This window comes from Amia ocellicauda, chromosome 16 (assembly GCF_036373705.1).
Source record: "Amia ocellicauda isolate fAmiCal2 chromosome 16, fAmiCal2.hap1, whole genome shotgun sequence".
Lineage (NCBI taxonomy): Eukaryota > Metazoa > Chordata > Actinopteri > Amiiformes > Amiidae > Amia > Amia ocellicauda.
Genome location: NC_089865.1, coordinates 8,876,031 through 8,895,774, shown reverse-complemented (window position 1 = coordinate 8,895,774; position 19,744 = coordinate 8,876,031). Strand labels below are relative to the sequence as shown.

Below are 19,744 nucleotides of genomic sequence, written 5' to 3'. Positions count from 1 at the left end.
GTACGGCTACATGCTTATCTTCAGACTGGTATTAACTTTGATTTTAGCCCTTGATGTTTCCCCATGTAATTTTTTTATGTCAGTACCTATCTGTATTAATAATGTCTTTGTTTTATCATTAACTAAGCACATTTGTTCCACATGCTGGCTCCCTAATGTTTTTTTCATGTACTATTTTAATTTAAATAAATAAATAAATAAAAATTGAGGATGACATTTCTTTTGCTGGAAACTATAATTAACATCAGAGCAGGATTTTTTTTTTTTTTAATAACAATTAATGTTTTATTTTTGCAGTTCTGCAATATTTACATAAGTGTCTCTGTGTGTGTCCTTATATGGTGCAAACAATCCCATAGTGCTTGATGGGTAGAATTGAGTCACCGTTGGATCCTCTGGGATTGTAGGATGCAGCCACATTTAAACCACTAAAGTGCAGTTTTACTTGAGGAATCACAAGAGGAATCATAAGTCGGATAGGGTGTGTTGATATGTCAGATTGAGAAACCCTGAACTGAATATTAGGCCGCCTACTGCATCACATAGTGTCTTCAGTTTACTTCTTATCTAAAATACACAATCAGCTGAAGCAAAGTTACAAAATGATCAAAACAGACAGACAGGAATAATACAGGACTGTTTGGAAGTTTGGGCTGATTTTAAAACTGATCAATAGATTCATGTGAGAGATCTGAACCTTCACCTCACAATTCTATCCCTGTTTTACATGTTTAGCCCATAGTTTGTGGAGGATGTTTTCTGGGTCAAACAAAAACATAATTACCTTCTTTAGGGACTAGTTTGCATCAGGAAAAAGCAGAAAATACACCACAAGGACACTGTGCAAAGACAATGAGCTTCAAATACAATAATACAAGTCTGAAAGGAAGTACATATTTATATGGTGTCTGTGCATATTGCTGAGTATTTACAGATGTGTGCTAATAGTTAGTTGATTAACATTTTTTTCCTTTCAAATTCATATGCAATAATATATTTTAAAACAGGAATTACTGGGAAGAAGCTTCCGCTTCTTGCATTTCAAAGGGGCATGAGAAAAGCCTCCCCTGTCTCATGCATGTACCTGCAGATCTCACTGTGGAGCAAATGTTCAGGGAACCCTTGAGGTTTAAGATCTCCTCCATCTGCTGATCAATTATACAGCAGATATTTCTCATATCCCTCACACATCTACACACTCCTGTAGCATTGAAGCAAGCATATAAATGGCTAAAGGTGAAATTAGGTCCCTCAACACTTGTCTTATTATGCTGAAAACTAGAAATATGTGTAGAAGCTAAATCTATTGCTTAGGGACCCTGTTCCACAACCAGTTTGAATACTCAAAAAACCCTCACACAAACACTAAATTAAAGATAAATTAAAAACTTTTACACAAACTTGCATACGTCTTCAAAATCCTATGCATTTCTGCTTGATGGCTTTACTCTTCCAAGATTCCAGATTAATACTTACTTTATATCTGACATGTATCCCCTAATATGGAGAGATTCAGCCTCACAGAAAAAAAGTGTATGCATACAAAGTCAGTAAGGGGATTCTTGGCAAAACACTCCTCTTGAGCCATGCAGATCTCATTACCAATGGAGATTATAAACTGCAGGGCGAGGCTATGTGGGTTACTGAAATTGAACTACCTAGGGATGAAATATACATTAAAGAGATTCTTATAGGCATTAAAGTATTTTATGTAACCCCAAGTTAAAAGAAATACCAAACAGAATACAAAATGATAAACTTTCAACTTCCTAGTGCATCTAATACATTTCATTACATTTAAGTTGCACACGTGGAAACGTGACACAAGTAAATAGACAGACCTAGAAATTCAGACGATAAGCACATTCATAGTTATAAGATGGGCAACAGGCCAGAAGAACCTTGAATTTATAGACAGCCATACCCTGAACAGGATGACAAACAATTAAAGGCTACAAATAAGGACAAAAGGATTGTATATATAATAAGGTTATCATAAAAAACAGATACCGCTAAGTAAATAGCACCATTGTGTCTCTTTGAACCTTTTAAACCTTACATTGAGCTTTGTTAAGTTTGACTCTTCTGTTTTCATAAAGCTTATTAAACATGTGCAGTACAATCCATAACAAGATATACAATACGTAAGCATTTTCTGTGCTTTACTTTATACCTGCAGCAAAATTAGATCACACTAAATATTCAAATCACGAGGCCTCTACCTAGTTTTAAAATAATAAATGTCAGGTCATTACAGAGAGCATTTTTTTTCCCTGGTAAAATGAATGTATGAAAACTTTATTACCCATAAGACACCAAGAAGGAACAACACTTTCAGAATAATTCTGGTGCCTTAAACTTCAACTAAGAAATCTGATGAGTTTTTATGCCTCTTTACAAGTCTCTTGCATGTCACATCAGGGTCAGACTCTAATCACACAACGGGGTGATCAAAGCGGTTCGTGTGAGTGAGAGAACAGAGCTCCTAATTTCTCAGAAAGCAAGTATTAATCCTTCAGATTCCCTTCTCGTTATGTGTCAGGTCTTGCTGACATTGAGGAAGAATGACAGCCCCAGAACCTCGGTAATCAGAAAGATTAAATATATAGGAAGAATCAGAACTCCATATGCTCTCCTAGATAGATGATCATAAGGATAAGAGATGAAGAATAAATCATAGGACCAGACTGTCTCCTAGCTAGGTGATCAAAAAAACAGAATATGTGAAGTGAATCTTAGAACATCATTTTGAAAATCTCTAGGTCAATATTTTATATAAGGTATATACTCTATGAATTGACATACTTTGAGGCAAGAAATGGGCCATTGAGAAACTGTTTTAGTTTTGTTTTTAAGAAAACAAATATAATAAATATAAATTGTATTGTTTTATTAAAGATCTTAAGACATCCTTGCTGTAAGTATAATTATAATGAACTGGTATTGGTTTAAATGTTTTCTTTTAAAATGTAAATATGATTAAAAAAGGTGAAATTGTATTTATAACTCCTGAATTACATTGAATGAAACACTGTACTGCAGCCCAAAACAGATGACAGAAGGGTTTATATTCATCCTAGCTTTAAACAATTGTCAAGGTTACGAAAAATAAATTCTGTGTTTAATAGCTTTCTCCTATGCCACCTGTAATCCAATTGAACACACACCAACTACACACATTGTAGAGGGATTTAAGGAATTATCAGTAGCCTAGAGTATAATTTAAAAGGACGCATGATAAATCACCAATAGCAGCGTCACTGGAAATTATTTCAGGATGCATCAGGTGCAATGGAGTATGGCAACATGGGAATGAATCTCACTTTAAAGAGTTTTGAAATGAAACATTTCTGGCAATTACCAAGTAGCTCACCCAGCAAAAAAACACGGCCTGGACTATATGATGTATACAGCCCTGTAACCTGAAGATGGCTTGCTTGAAGCTAGGCTTTGCCAATCACTAACTGTTGTATTTATTTATTTTTTATCAGCACACGCAATCCACTTCCATACCATCGTATATATTAATGCGAAACTAGCTGAATGCTTGCAGATGCCCTAGATTGTGCGAGAACACTGCCTTACAACATCAAAGGAACCACGAAAAATAAAGGTTGAGTGGTGAAGTCAAGGGCTTGTGAAAATAACCTAAAAATATTTATTTTATGATAAATTAAATATCTATGATAACATTATTCACATTCTGCATCCAAAATGTATATTTTAAAATCATAAATCATTTTACCTTACCACACACCCACTCGTTAATTTCAGAACATCTAGGAAGACGGCACTTATAACCAGATATTTTGATTTCTAGATATATCACATTATGTATACCCATCAAACTCCGACAGGAACTCAATTCAGACAGAAAAGTGAAGTATATAAGTGCACCAGGTCAAAGCAGATCTCACAAAAAACATCACTGACCAATCAGCTGAGTTTACTATGAATATTTAATGAGGTCAAAACACTTCTTACTTCAATTATAACTCCTTATGGTACGTTTCTGATTGAGTCTCCAATCAGTCAGTGAATCCCTTGACTCCTTCAGTTTCAGCACCACTGAACACGTACACTTATCTTTAAGGAAGAAAATCAAGGGGTGATTGCATGTTCATACTAAAGATAACACAGACTGGTGAACAGCATGAGTTTTACTGTTGCCAATTTATTTCTGCAGCAGACCGTCTCCAACTTGTCCACTTAAGTCTCCAGTAGGTTAGTTTTTTTTTTCTTCTGTCTATCAAGTAAGATATTAATCTCTCCTTTTAATGTACTCAAGGATTTGGTTTTTGCTCCATATTCCTCCAGGATCCATTTTTTTTCCTAAATTAGATGTCATATTATAAAGTACCTGACAGAGATTATGCATAGAATTCAGCTGAAAATGTGGTATAAGGACATGGAAACATCATTAAATGTAAAATATTCTCAGGCTTTTCAACCATTGAAACTCACATATGCCCAAATGGAAAACTGACAGAAAAAAAGGAAGAAATGGAATTAGTCTCATAACTTGCTATTAGTAAGAAGTAACTTATGTCCAGTAATTGGCCTTCAATTTCTATATCACTCGTGTGAATAATAATAAGAAAATAAAAAAAATACTTTCAATTAAACTTTTAAATCGTTTAAATCATGCTTGTCCTGCAGCTGGAAATCCATATTTTCATCGTTAAGTTCTCTTCTAGTTTCTTTTTATGCAACACTAGCACTCACTTTTGCATTCGCACTGTAGGCTCGGAGACCAAAGACCTTGATGTCCCCAGTTGGGTTTTACTTTCCCCAACTTTAGCCTGCACCAGTGATATTTTAATGAGATGCTAATCCTCTTCTCTTTATTCAGCTATTTGGGTTACTCTGGGTTTTATTTATTCAATAACTTTATACATGTTATGTGTACTGAGATCATGCCTTATTCCTGGAGACCTCCTGTAAGTAAGAATAATGATATTGATGGTTGAATGATGGTTAAAGGTGACCTCTTCAGTGCTTCATTATTCTGGTAGGTTTTATCTATTTTCTGCAGATTTCTGTTCTCCCTCCAATTTCCATGCTCTATGGCTCTATTTAATGGTAACTGTATTGGCTACACTTTTTACAGCTGCACTACCAATTGATGTGGCACATAAAGTCTTTATTCATGGGATTTTTATTCCGAATCATATGGTATTTATGTATTGGAGTATGTGGATATTTGTTACTCTTACACACATTTATAAAAGTAATGGGTCCGGCAGGTTGTAAACAATAAAATAAAATGAAGGCACCACTAGTGCAATTTCAATTACAACGGCAAAGTCCTGCGTGCTACATGAACATTAGAAAGATAAACATCATCTGTGACATTAAACGGGGAAATACATTAAGAAAAGTAGGACTGATGTCACAATCCGAAGGAAGACGTCTGTTCCTAAACCATCACAACAATGGACTGTAGGATTTCAAACGCTCCACTGCCAATGTGACTTCCTTTGATCAACATTTAAGAGCACATCTTGTATGCTAAAATACCTCTGGATATTACACTGAATCTAGGTGCAAAAAGGGACTACATTTATTTTTGAATAACCTTTGAGGAAGGGATTTTAAAGCTGCCGTCAATGTCAACAGCCATGGCTGAGTATGGCTGTCTACACCATAGTCCTTGTATATTTAAACTGACTATTTATAAGTGCATCTAAGAAAAGTATAGCCTTTCATTATTTACATTATTTTAAGTAGCGAGGATCCACCAGGTATATGCTACAATGAATTATTCATATCACAGAAGTTCAGATCCAAATTAAGAATGTATTCATGCACACTACACATTCAAGAAAAGCACCAAATAAACATTCAGAAACAAAACAATAAATCCAATTTAATTCCTTAAAATCACAATGTCATCTATAAAGAATTAACCTGTTTAACATGGTTTATTTATATGTATTTGTTTGTTGCCTTGTTTTTGTTTAGTGTTTTTTTTTTTACCCAAAAGGCTTAGCTCATGGTTTTGAAAACAAAAATGCATCAGTTATTAGGAAAACAGTTTAGCCATAAAAATGGTGGAGACAGGCAAGAACCATGAGCTGAGGAGGTTCAGTTTGATTCAGTCGAGTGCAAGACAGTTCAGGACCCAGGACAGTTCCAATTTAGCTGCCGATACAGCTGCTCAACCATAGCCCCGGACAGTCGGGACCCAAATGCAATCTCCCTGGCTGCCTCTGCTACTTTCTTTCACGATGAGGACAGTCAGTGCCACTTACTAAAGTGTCAGCTGTTGCTAGCAGAAGACAAAGGAGCATTTCCAGCTTCAAACATAGTTTTCAGATGATTTTTCATAGCCAATGTAAAGTATAATAAAAATGAGTTATACACTACACAGATATATTCTATTGATCATTGACTATTATTACTATTATCAATAGTTCTTGTTAAACATACTTGTATGGATATTCGTACACAAGGAAGAGAATGGCCAAAAGTCCACTTGTTTTTGTTGGGTTTGTTAATCTCTTACTAACTTTCTTCTTAAATATCTTCAGGAGGGATGCAGTTCCATTTTTTATTTATTGTTGTAGCATTGTTTTAATGGCCCTACTGTCACACAGTACAACAGTACACCGTGCAGAACTGTGCCCAATAATCTCTGGAACACATAATATGATCCAAGGCACAGTACAGCTATCGATTTCTCTATAGATTTTTATCATTCTTTAATTGTTTTCGCAGTACAGGATATAAGCACTCTGCTACTGTGTTTTGTGTTCTTTTCTAGTAGTAGGTTACATTTAACAGTGATGGAGCTAGTGTTTCAATGGTATAGAGAGACATATATTTGGTAGTCAGAATCTGTATTAGCATCTTATAACATCCGATAAAATTATTCAATTATTGTACTATATGATGACCAGTTCCGATTTATTAAGGTTGTTAGTTTTGATAGTGAATATCTACAATAACAGTAACACGAGATATACTATTTCATACAATATAATGTATAGCTTAATAAATGAGAGACTTCCACATTTTTTTTTTGAGAACTATCAATATGGAATGTGTATGTGTATTTATTTATTGTATTGTCTATATTGATTTATTTAAAAAAAACTGTCCTTACAGTTTTAAAGTATGTTAATGCAACCAACAACTGACCAAATCTACTCAAATAAATGAACAAAGAGATAACTGACTAAAATTAACACAGGTTTTGCATCAGTAAGTTTTTAAATTGTGCTTGGAATACACATATGCATTAAACACCTTGGGACAAAATATAATTAAAAAATTTATTGAACAGTAGCTGTCCCATTTTAGTCATAATATATATTCTGATAGATATTAATTATGCTCCTATAAACTTCAGCTTTTCATAGTCAGATATAATTCCCTTAATATGGCACAAATGCATTTTTTAGAGAATATGACCGTGAAGGTCATGCAGAAAAGTGAGCACATGATTTGCGAGTTCAGAGCTTTGACATTTATTTCTTCTCAGGACTTCGAAGTTCTGTTCAGAGGCCTGTTATTATCCTTCAGTTATATGCAATGAGAATGTCAAGGACAGGCATTAACGTGATCAAGATGCTTTTGCTCATTAATACCCCTATTTATTCACAATGATGCGACGGGTGTTTGTAAGAAAACGGAAACGGAAAGTTGGAAAACATTCATCGTTTGCTTTAGGCCTATTCTTTTATTTTATAAAGTATCCAAGCAAATCTTCATGATTCACATCATCATTTTACTTTCTGAATAAACACAATGCACAAAAACTCCAAAGGCCTGAAAATACAATTTTCTAAATGTGGCATTTACATGAAACTATTTTTTAATAGTGTTAAGTACGCCACCACACAGAGATCAAATTAGCATTTAAATCGAGATTTGTATATTGCATTTTATAAGTGACAGACAAATCAGGTTTAGATGCAGCTTAGTGTAACAAACAATATATTCAGAGGTGTCTGAATGTGAAATGGTCATTTGGAATGTTATTACAAACAGAAGAAGTAAAAAATATTGTTTCAACAAATATACTGTTATATTTTTTATGTTCCTATGAAGGACTTGTACTGATCTTATAATTTTAATTTAGCTTATTTATTTCAGCAATCACCCTATATTTTCCTTGTTTTTTTCTCTCAATTGTTATTATTATTTTTAATAACAACAACAACAATTAATGCATATAATTATTTATTGTGGTTTATTTTTTAAAAGTCAGAAAATACTGAACTAATAAAACACCTTTTAGCATACGTTGACTTCTTTACTTCCCTATAAATAACATTGTTAACTTTATCTGTTAATGGTGACTCTTGAGGACACACGCTTTTAAAAGTCTCAAACTTCCCTCTAGGGATGAAAGTGTTAACGGACACATTGGGTCCTCTTCCTCATGGATCAATGTCAGCGAAGATTTCAGATTGCTTTCCTGATGTGTGCCAAGTTATCTGTGATTCAACTTTAATAGGTTATTGAACGGTACAGCATTTAGGGAGCAAGGCTGTATTTCAAGTTATCGACAATCAAATCCACACAACTTTCTCATTAACATACATTAGGACAAACAAAATTAATCTTTGCTGCACTGTCAGGGGAGAGTGAGGGACAGTAACTAGAGAAAGAGAGGTCACTGCAGTCAAAGAGGAGTCAGAAAAAATGCTAACTGGAATCGGTTAGATCAGCAATTTGCATTTCAGTCAAGTCCTAGGATACAAACATTTGCTGTGCACAATGCAGAACACAAATGAAAAGATTTTGATTCCGCAAAAAATAGGTAGAGAAGTGAAGTTAAAAGGTAAAGGTACTTATTTCTTGTATTGGAAGTGCCTTTTCCATACTGGATGATTTTTCTATTTTATGTTTCACACATTTATTTTTCTATTTACCACTGGTACAGCTAATGATCAATGGATGTTTACCAATCTCCTCATGCAGACCGATCTTTCATCATGACCCTTTTCCACCAAACCTGCAAAGCTCCTTCTCCAGGAAGTTTGTATTGATCAGCGGTTGATTCTAATTACATACACTTTTTTATTTTCCTGAAACATAGTTATGCAAAGGCCTATCCGTGGCACCTAACAAGCACTGACTGGCAGAATAAGGACTACATTTGGATTATTTTCAGGCAGATTTGTATTTTAATAATATTCTTCAATGTAGAACACAATCCAAATATAGAAAAAAAAAATACTACAGGTTTTGTTACTTACAATGAGAACTGTGAATCTCTTTCATATTGACAATTCTACTCATGCCAGCAGTTGTTAATCGTAGGATAGCCCTAGCGTAAAAGGGCTGGCCAACCAATCCTGCAGGCTTTTCTTTTCCATTTATGGAACATAATTGGAAGCAGTATCTAATTTATTTAACAGTAGGTTAAAGAAGAATATAATAGTTCAGAAATATTCTGCAATGGAGTGCTCAATGAATAGAACTGGAGCAACATACTGATATAACAACAGGTTTAATTAGGTTGGAGTCTATTTCAAATAATTAATATATAAGTTTGGGTAGACTCTCCTCTGAAACTCTTGTAGGCCGTGTGTGTGTAATCTGTTGTTTTCAGTTTAGAACTTGCTTTAACTAGTGGTGAAACCGACAAAAACGGGAAAAAAAACTATTGAGCTAACATTTTCAATTATTTTTTATCTGGGTGACATAATAATAATGATTATTAGTAATCTAAACTTCTACAAAATGTGTGTCGGATTATTCTTATTGTTATAATCAGTTCACAGGTACACGTCTTTGTTTGGTGTTTTCAAAGACTCCTGTGAAACAAGAGAAAATAAACACAGTTTGCATTTCACTTAAAATTCAAAGCTGTGAATTTCAATGACTTGTTTAAATGCCTAAACAATATTCTCACATATTGAGATTAAAATACATATTCTGTGAATGCAAAGAAATCCATTTCTATATTTTTTCTATGCAACATCCCTGCAAGGCATTATGTATTTGCCCAGCTGTTGCTGGATTGCCTTAATATATACAACTGATGTAGATGCCCTTGGAGTCATTGATAAGCAGCAGTGCTAATGTCACTTCAATATCTGTTCTCCACATCCAAGGGATACATAAATAGATTAAAATAAATCTGTGGGTCACGTTAGGGGCAGTGGACGGGATGGGGAAGTAATCACCCTTCAGGCGAAGAAATTCCACACTAAACATCTGAGCAGCTAGAGAACACTGAGGGTGATATTCTGTTACAAAAATCTATGTCCATTAATTTGTGAGAGATAAAGTAATCCCTTAATCTTGGTTATGTCACTAGATCTACCTTCTACTCAATGTTCTGTTTACTTATGTGTGTGGCTCAGCTTAAGTTCCTTTCTCTCTTAAAGGTCTCAGTGGGAGAGATTTAGGCCGTAGCACTGCAGTCAAAATATTCCCCAAATCCACACATGTTGCTAAGGCTTTTTAAGTGTCATGTGTAACTGGTTTTCATAGTGAACATGCTGAAAACCCCTTTCACAGCACAATGGTCTGACTGTACTGCTCCTTATTTTCAGTAAGGGGGGGCTGGGGCATGAGCTGCCTGTTGATCCCTTGTCAAAGAACAATTGATTATAAAGAAAGAAACAAAGAAAAATAATGTTTTTCTTACTATTGCCCATGACTATGAGCTCATTAGAAAACACTAACAATCAATGACATCAAAGGGAAAAAGGAAGGTATAGCTGTATTGTTGTCCCCCCCACCCCCTTCTGGATGTAGACAAGGGACATGCCCAAGGGGTACGGCACAGCCCCGAGAACAACAACACAGTCTTTCTGCAAACTGGGTATTTTTTTTACAGCAGTAACCCAGTCAAAATCTCATTACATTTTCTCATTATTTTGTTACCTGCTCAAATTGTACCTGCGCTCTGATTAGTGTCAAAGAAATTTACAGAAATGCAGGGACATGATGTACTAATAAATTGCAGTTATTATTTTTTCCACAAAAACATGTATTACTATTTTTCTATATTGTGTAATACAGCAAAATTATATGGAAGCCCTATTCTATGTTGCTTTTCCTAGGAGATTGTTCATGTAGTCTAACTCATTTAGCAAGTTTGGGAGTGGGTGGTTTTTTTTATGTACAGTTTTTAAGCAAGTTCCAGGTCTCTTCATAAGTTGAGAAATATTAAGATTGCTGATGTAGTTTAAAGGGTTAATGTCTATTTTAATCACAAAGATGATACAGAGGTTTCTATGAATGACTCAATGTCTAAGCACATTATTTCAAACATATGTATATTGAAAGTGTTAGTTAAGGGACAAATTCATAAAACTGGTCCTGAGAAATTTGGACAATTATTTTGAATTGTATGCCGAGATAGTGCTTTTTTTTTTTGCCAATTTACAATCTTTTAGTTTGTGCTGCTTGTGAATAGTTAAGTTGAATTTCTGCTTGAGGTTGTACAGCAGAAACTCTCATCAGGATTCAAATCATGATTACAGCATTAAGTAGCGTGAATAGAAGAGGTCGTGAACATGTTAAACAACGTGTATTGAAACTGGAAACGCATATGAGAAACCTGCCGCCCGTGTGTAAATTGTTCCATCAAGATTGTTTAAATTACATTTTTAGAATGACAAAGCAATTCGTGTGGGGACACTTTGGCGATATTAATTATCTTGCAAATACTTTGAGAAAAACAAAAAGACACTACTGACAAAATGAGCCACACACTTGTCAGCAGCTTGGGAGTCTTTTTCTTGAATGGAAAAGCCAAATAAAATATATGCATGTATATGGATACATTTATTAAGAAATAGAGATTAAACACACAGGGTTTATTCATAATAAAAGTGGAATGCTCAATTCTTCATTTTGGGACCGATTAAAAATGTGATCAACAAATTAAGGTTATATAAGGTGTATATATATGCAGATTTTAATAAGGTCAATAGAAAATTGATCTGTTTTTTGTCAGTGCACTGTTTTCACCCTGTGGTGTGAATGCCCTTTCGTGAAGGGTGATATACAGAGAAACTATGTACATTAAATTTAAATAATTTCCTCTGACCCTACTTTAAACCTAGCAAACCATTAAACTGCATACATTGCAAACAAATATTGAACATCCAGAAGTCATATTAGCTATTGCTCTAATGAGAATATAACATGCATAGGGCAGTATTTAGGGAGCACTGGCAAAACTAGATCATTTCAAATTGTTGAAATTCAATTCCTGTTCTATTCCTATTCTGATTCAGGCTTTTTATCTCCAATTAGTGCATAAGAGTGCAGAAGAGGGTGGGGTATATGCCAATACATTCATATAGAAAAAAGTATTGACAGGGACTGATAGCTCTATGAGGATACAGCCAACTGAATGGTGATGTCACATGGTCCAATCACTATGACAAAACTGCAAAACGCTGGGTGTATTATTAGGGTAGCTAGACCATGTCTAATGCATCAAATTAGTGCACTGTTGCATAATTATGTGAGTGAAAAGAAAGTACCAATTGATGCGAATCTCGTTAGTTGACTTATGTTGACAATTTTTATTTTCTGATCTTATCTGAATAACTCTTTCTTTTAGTCAACGAATGATAGGATGGCACACTGACTGCTACTTTATCTAACAGGTGCACTGCTCAGTATCACTTGATTGCAATTTAAAGAGAGTACTTTTAATGGAAACAAATTATTAATGAATGTGTGAATCGGCGGATCTCTGTGAATAAATTAAGAAATGGCCATGAATGATCAGTGTTGATTACAGCTTGGAAGACAGGTAGGGAAAGAAGTAATAAGCAAGCCTAGTTATAAGAAACTGAATGCTTTAGTAGCTTTACAATTCTTTGTTGCCATTTTGTCCTTTTTATACATAGATTATACTTTGATTTATTGAATCAATCATAAGCATTTTTGTAACTGAATTTTTCCTCAGTTAGTTTAATGGATGGCTACGAATGAAATACAATGTGATGATTCAGATGACATATTCTGATAAAGTGAAGGTCAAGTGGTTTGTTGACTTCCTCCAAACCACGTGACTGAATGACTCTCTATTAAGCTATTCACCTTGCTACGTTTAACAGCCAGTGTGATGCAAAGTTAATACAACCCACTAGTCAAAATGTGGGTTACACAGGAGATGTAAACAGACAACCAAATATCATTAGAATTCCAACACATGACAAACACACTCAGTGTACAATAAGAGTTATTAGAAACATTGACAATAAGCTAATTCATGTTGCAGTTGTTCTATAAACTAAAACATTTTATTGTTTCATTCCTTCTTTTTTATTTATATATGTATATAGTGTAGCAAGTTTCCCATGTTACAAATATACAAATACATACTCACATACAAATATTCTGTTTCAACATTGATAAGATTGATTTACTGTGAAATACATTTGTATGCCATCTATGAGGCTGGCACTACTAAATAGATCTCTGATAAAAATCTTTTTCATATTTTATAATGTATGTGCTCTTTGTCTGGGGATGTTTTCACTTTAATCCAATGACAATCCAGCTGGCAACATAACATCTAATTTGCTTTAATAGCTCTGGGATTATTTAATTTCCACTTCCAATGAACATTATAGTTAGTTTAAATAATTTTGCTGCTAGCAACCATATCCTCAGGCAGAGTACGGTTTTATCGGTTATATCATTTTCAAAAGGATACCTTTGTAGTTGTTTGAAAACGTCTCAGTTTCTAATATTAACTGAAAGACAAATGTGTTTGAAACGGTTTATTCAAGAGAAGGTGGGGGGGAAGCACTAGTTTAACTCAAATTATACAGACAACACATTATCCCTTGGCTTCGACTCAACCAACATCATACTACATCTTGCATTATTGTGATGTGCCAGTCCACAGTATAGACAAAACAATGTTGAAATTCTTCCAATGGCTAGTGCAGAATCTCAGCTTGGATCCAGAAATACTCCCAAGTATTTGAAATTATTCTGAACGAGAGGCAATTAAATATGAAAACTTAATATAATGAAATGTAATGATACAGATCATAGGATCTTTGCTGTACTAATGGTGTATGAAAATGTCAAATAGAAAGGAAGGATTGATGGATACAGAAAACACAACAAAAGCACAGAATACAAGACAGCAGCATAGAAAGCAGGTGTGTGTTTCTCTTGTGCTTGTCTATTGAAAAAAGGCTTCATTTTCAGTGTCATGTTTTCCATGAGCTTTATATTGTAACAGCTGTACTGCACAGTAAAGGAAAACAAATATAATTTTAAAGTACAGCAGAGACATTTACACTGGTTATAGCCCTGCCGCCTTAGGATTTTCATTATTTACTTATTTATATTGTTTTAAACATTGACAGTGTTATAAGATTTCATAGTAGTTCAGAGCTGACCACACATACACATTAACATCAATTAAACGCACATATACATAATCATCTAAAACAATTCTCCTCTTCTTCAGATGAAAAAGTGGTGTAAATGGAACCAACCTATATTTTAATTCAAGTTTGGGATGTACACTTTTTACCTTAAAGTTTCACCAAGTACCAAGGGGTGCAAAACACATCCATAATAAACAATGTATTCACACTAAGAGCTGTGTAGATCAAATACAGGAATGCCCCAGGTAATGAACTATCCATGCATACATTAAAATAAACTAAAAAGAAAAGCCACGCATGTCACATTAAAAATCACTCACAGACACAAGTCAGCTGTCTGCATGAGCAAATGCACTAGTTTGTCATCCCTAAACACCTGGAGGTGCATTTAATATCGTGGCATTTATGGACTTCATTATTTACTGGTTTTGTGGTTCTATTCAATCAAACTCTTGGTCACAGCAGGACTTGCCCTAAATATTGTACTCGTTAAGCAGATTGCCACATGCCGGTGTTAACATTTGATACTCCCTAATGTGAAAAACATTCTGTCCATTTAAAATCGGTTAATGAGTGTTACCAAAATGGCAAAACAATATTTGGGCAAATGTGAAAGTAGCCCGTTTGTTATTTGTTTTCTTGCAATGTCATTTTAAACTACTTGATGAAACCAAGTGATTCCTTGGGCCAATCTTTATCTCTGTGCAGAAAGAGTATTATTATATGAATACAGCATGTTTGTCATTATTATACCCTATCACATTATTTTTCATTGCAGTTTTTAGAGAGCCATTGCTGTTTGGATAATAACACCACCAAAAAAGTCATTTTGACACTACAAAGACTGAAGAGTTATGGCCCAAATAGTAAGACATTAACCATGATGGGATAAGAGCCAGTAGTGTATTAAACACTTTCACGTACATTTAGCTGGGAGCCTTAATGAGGTTTACACATACAGTAACTGAACAGAGAAGTTCAAATCTTGGCCAGCTGTTGATGTTAATAAATGCAAGTGGGAATCCTGAATCTCCACTCCAACTGGAACCAAAGTGCAGGCATAACAAAACTAATCACACATCAAGCTTAAGGGCTAGAAACCCATTTGACTGAGAGATATATTGATCTGAGAGGAGAAAAATAATGAAAACTTAGGTGTAATTATCCATCTTACAAAACAAAGTCTACCTTTTCTAGAGTGAAGAAATGCAGTGGCCCTCGTCAAAAGCAAACAAATGTTTTTTCTGGGTAAATTACTCCCCTGGGTTAACAGTTGAATTTCTCTGCACAGCGTACAGCACAAGAAATATTGCTTCGGTATATTAGGAGAGGCATTTTTAAAGTATAACACTGTCCCCTGAGATACACCACATGAAGGGAAAATGCCAGGGTCGGCCCTAATGAGAAAATCGTAATCTGCTATGCAATGTTAAAAAGCAGAATCCTTGAAGACTTGTTGGTTGTGTACAGTACGTTAACAGTTAGGCCTATACCATTTGTTCCACATGTCCACAACCTGGACACACATTCAAATAAATAATCTGTACCATACTATTGTAGAACTCCTCAATAGGTTGAACTTGGTATCTTAGGAAGAGCATTGTAATTTTCAAGCTTTCCGTAATAGAAATAATATACTATACTTGCACAGACATCTGAAACAATAATATTGGAGGTAATGACTCTTACCTCCCCTTGTGCTTCTTGTTTAAGCACTTCAGTCTGTAGAATAAAAAGGACACAATAGAATACCTAGTCCTGGCAGCCCTGTCGATGTGTGTGTGCATGTACATAACTCTTAGTAACTTAATTACATGTGACATTTAAAGCTGAAAATGGATTGGCCACAGTATACAATTCATGCAGATCCAGAGCAGAGGTAACAACCTGGCTGCTTTAATTGGTAGTCTGTGCTCCAATATAGTAAACTCTTACACAGTATCAAGTGCAGAGAATAGACAGAGATAGATATAAATCACTCATATTTCAATGCTAATGCTATAATTGTTATCTAAAAGATGAAGTTACCATGGATATGTCTCCATTAAAAGGGTCTTTGCATGTTATTAAATATTCAATTATCTTTTCAAATGCATTAACCCAATCCTGCTTTGTAAGCGTAACCTTACATACTAAAGTAGCAAGAGGAAGCTGTGCAATGTCCCCCTGCTTTCAGTGCTAAATGAGGTTTTATAGATTGGTTTTCAACTTCTTTCGACCAGTTTGTTAACACCATGCATATATTCAGAGCAAATCTGTCCTTGCTAAAAGCGAAATCTGATTACTGACGAACAAGGCATGGTAATAAGGAAACTCTGAAAGGCACTGCTTGAAAGTGAAAGTTCCTCGCCGATTCCAATAAGACCTACTAATTTAAAATCAAACGGCTATCCTTTTCCATTAGTAAGCAGAAACTAAAACCTAAATTACATTTTCAGGGCAAAATCATAAAGAGATGAAGGCATATTTTTATGAGCTACAAATAGAAAGGTTTACTTTATTTTTCATTATGACTTTACTTTTACTTCAATAGAAAATGTTACACGTTAGCTTTGGAAGAGTTCAATCTTGTTTTCATGTGACTTGCATTGTGAAAGCAAAATAATAATAATAAGTTTATGTTTTCTTAATACAGCTATTTTTGCAGTGATAATCCTCACAAAGCAATGCTATGAAACAACATGCTTTCTAAAGATGTTTTAATTAATTATTTATTAATACTGTCTGAACACATATTATAACATTTCAATTTCAAGTAATAAACCAGGAGGGAAGTTAACAGTCTATGACGTCCTATTTTTATCAGTAAAGGAGGGAGACGTTAACTTACTAAGTCCATACCTTCTAGTGTAGCAAGAAATAAATAAACTCTAATATTTATTTTCCTACCTATTAAGCAATGATGTTTTTAGTTATACAAAAAAAACTGATGCCGGTAATTTAGTGCCTGAGTTTAACAATTGACTTTAAATGGGCAGTAAATGCCAGATTTCAAGCAATTTATTATTACCAAACATTGAGGTTCTAGAATGTTAAGTAGTGTTCAAATACATAGTATTTCTGCAGTAATTTACATACTGAATATTTCTGAAAATATTAATTATTCAGGTAGTGATTTGGTAGTTGCAATGTATATAGTACCATGTAAGAGCAAATACCAGTTAATGGGTGTGATTATTTATTATTCCAGCTCTTCAGAAAATTACACTGTATACTCTGATCTATTATTAGCGACTTCTGCAATGAATATAATTCTACTGATAGATAAAATGGCCCTCTTTCACAATGTAAAAAAAAGCTAATTTGAAAAGATAAATTGAAAGATCTCAACAACTGTTACCATTGCCTTTAGTTCCCTTTTCAGGAAATTGATGAATTCTGTCCTATCCTATCATAATGGGGAGGGGGTGTGGAATACTAAGTGGCAGCCCATTCTAAAAATTAAAGAAAAAAGGCAAAAGGATCTGTAATGGGTATCTGACAAATCTCTGAGCACATCTGACACATTAAGCTGAGACCTTTTATTTATGTTAATCTATTTACTGGTATAGAAATGTCATGATGGGCTTAATGTATAACTTAAAAATCAGTATAGCTTCTTGCCATGCTGGGGGAATAAGCAACGTTATTGTTATTTCTTGAGGGGAAATGAGTGAAATGTCAGTGAAGCACTATATTATTAAAGAAATGGTGGGAGAAACAGAAATAGTACAACAAATACTACATTCAAAAGGTACGCTTGAAAGTATTCGTGCAAACACAAAATCGCACTGTAAGATACCTTATTGTCTTGCACTATGCATCACAGTTGTCAAATAATGACTGCAATAGCAATGAAACATAATGTATCCTTTTTCTGCACATAAATGTTGTCATTCTCTAAAGCCCTGTTTGCAATTCAAATGTGATTACTTTCAGTGAACTAAATGACTGGCAATGACATTTAAAATAAACAGAAGTAATTGCACCATCATGAAACTGTCACACATTCAGTTGGAAACAGAAGACAAAAAGTAGTATACATTAAGAAAGGAATATAATAAACACTGAGACCAAACAACAATGCAATGCTGTTGGATGTTTTAAAACAGAATTCAATCTAACCTGGCTACAAAACATGTTCAGTATTAAAGAGAAAGTCTGTGAACATTCTGTTTTTTCACGGTTTCTCTTATATGACAATATTCTTCCGTTTAGTATTCCTCCAAAATTTCTAAGCTCATTGAAAGGAAACTAGGTAGAGTGCTACTTAAAGAAAGTCCATTGTAAAACGTTGAAGATGGAGGCTGGAACATCTGTTATCAGACTAAGATCCTTTTTGTATTCGTATACTCTGAGCACTGGCACATTTCTGTGTCCCAGTTGTATTGCCCATAGGGATGGGGTAAATGACTTGTCATGCGGAGAGGGAGCTAGATGTCTGTAACAAATCTAACTGACAGCCACACAGATGCAGATCAGAAGCCAGCAATAACAGGAAGTGCAGAAACTTTCCTAAGCTGTCATAATTCCCAGTAAAGTCAGTTGAGATAATGTTCCATAAAAGTATAACAGCTTAAATGTAATGAGGAAGTGTTACGTGTTTACAAATTCTAACATGGTATAAAGCTAGGCATATGTGTTTTCAAAAGCAGTTTTAATTCAGACAGAAGGCTTATAGAATTCAAGTAAAAATTTTAATTACAAATCTAAATATGAATGCATGCTACTATTTACTCTTGACAATATTATTTCTTGGGAAGATTTCTCTCTAAGTGAATACATACTACAACAGGATGAAGCTATAAGTATTATACTGGAATATACATTAGTGATGTTTCATTAGTGAAGTCTGAAAAACTGAAAATAACCCTGCCCCATGCTTTTATATTGAAAGAGAAAGATGAGTATCCAACTGTTTTTGTTTGTTTGTTTGTTTCTATAGTTAACATGGCAAATGAAAACAAATGTTAGATAATGGGAAAGATAGGAAGAAAACATATCAGTCATTGAGGTAAGCAAATTAATCAATGGACAACATATCCTATTAACAATTGACAAGAGCAGTTAATCATTAGTAAAGCAATTGTGTATTGCGCTTATTCTTGAAAGGTAAAAATCTATTTTCTAAACAGAATGTCTTTAAGCACACACACACACACGCACAGAGAAGGGGTTTTCCAGTCCAGAATTGAAAAACATGAAAATCCTTCCTCCTTTGCACCAATTTGAAATTCACCAATTTTTCTAATGCACAAATTATGTATTTCAGCTTTTAAATATTTCATACTTATAGCACCAAGACTGAAATTCCACCATTAGTAAAACATCACTTCTCTCCTCATGAGAGGTGCAGCTATGGAAGAAAGCTGCTGCAGTTCTTCTTTGGTGGAGAGGGAGAACTGTGTCTGAAAGATATTTGTGTTCCC

The 19,744-nt window shown here is 34.4% G+C and overlaps 1 protein-coding gene across 2 annotated transcripts in view; it reads right to left on the bottom strand.

Annotated features, from left to right (window-relative positions):
* The window catches only part of asic4a (acid-sensing (proton-gated) ion channel family member 4a), a 190,700-nt gene that overhangs the window by 62,040 nt on the left and 108,916 nt on the right, over window positions 1-19,744 (bottom strand). The gene's annotated exons all lie outside the window — the stretch shown is intronic.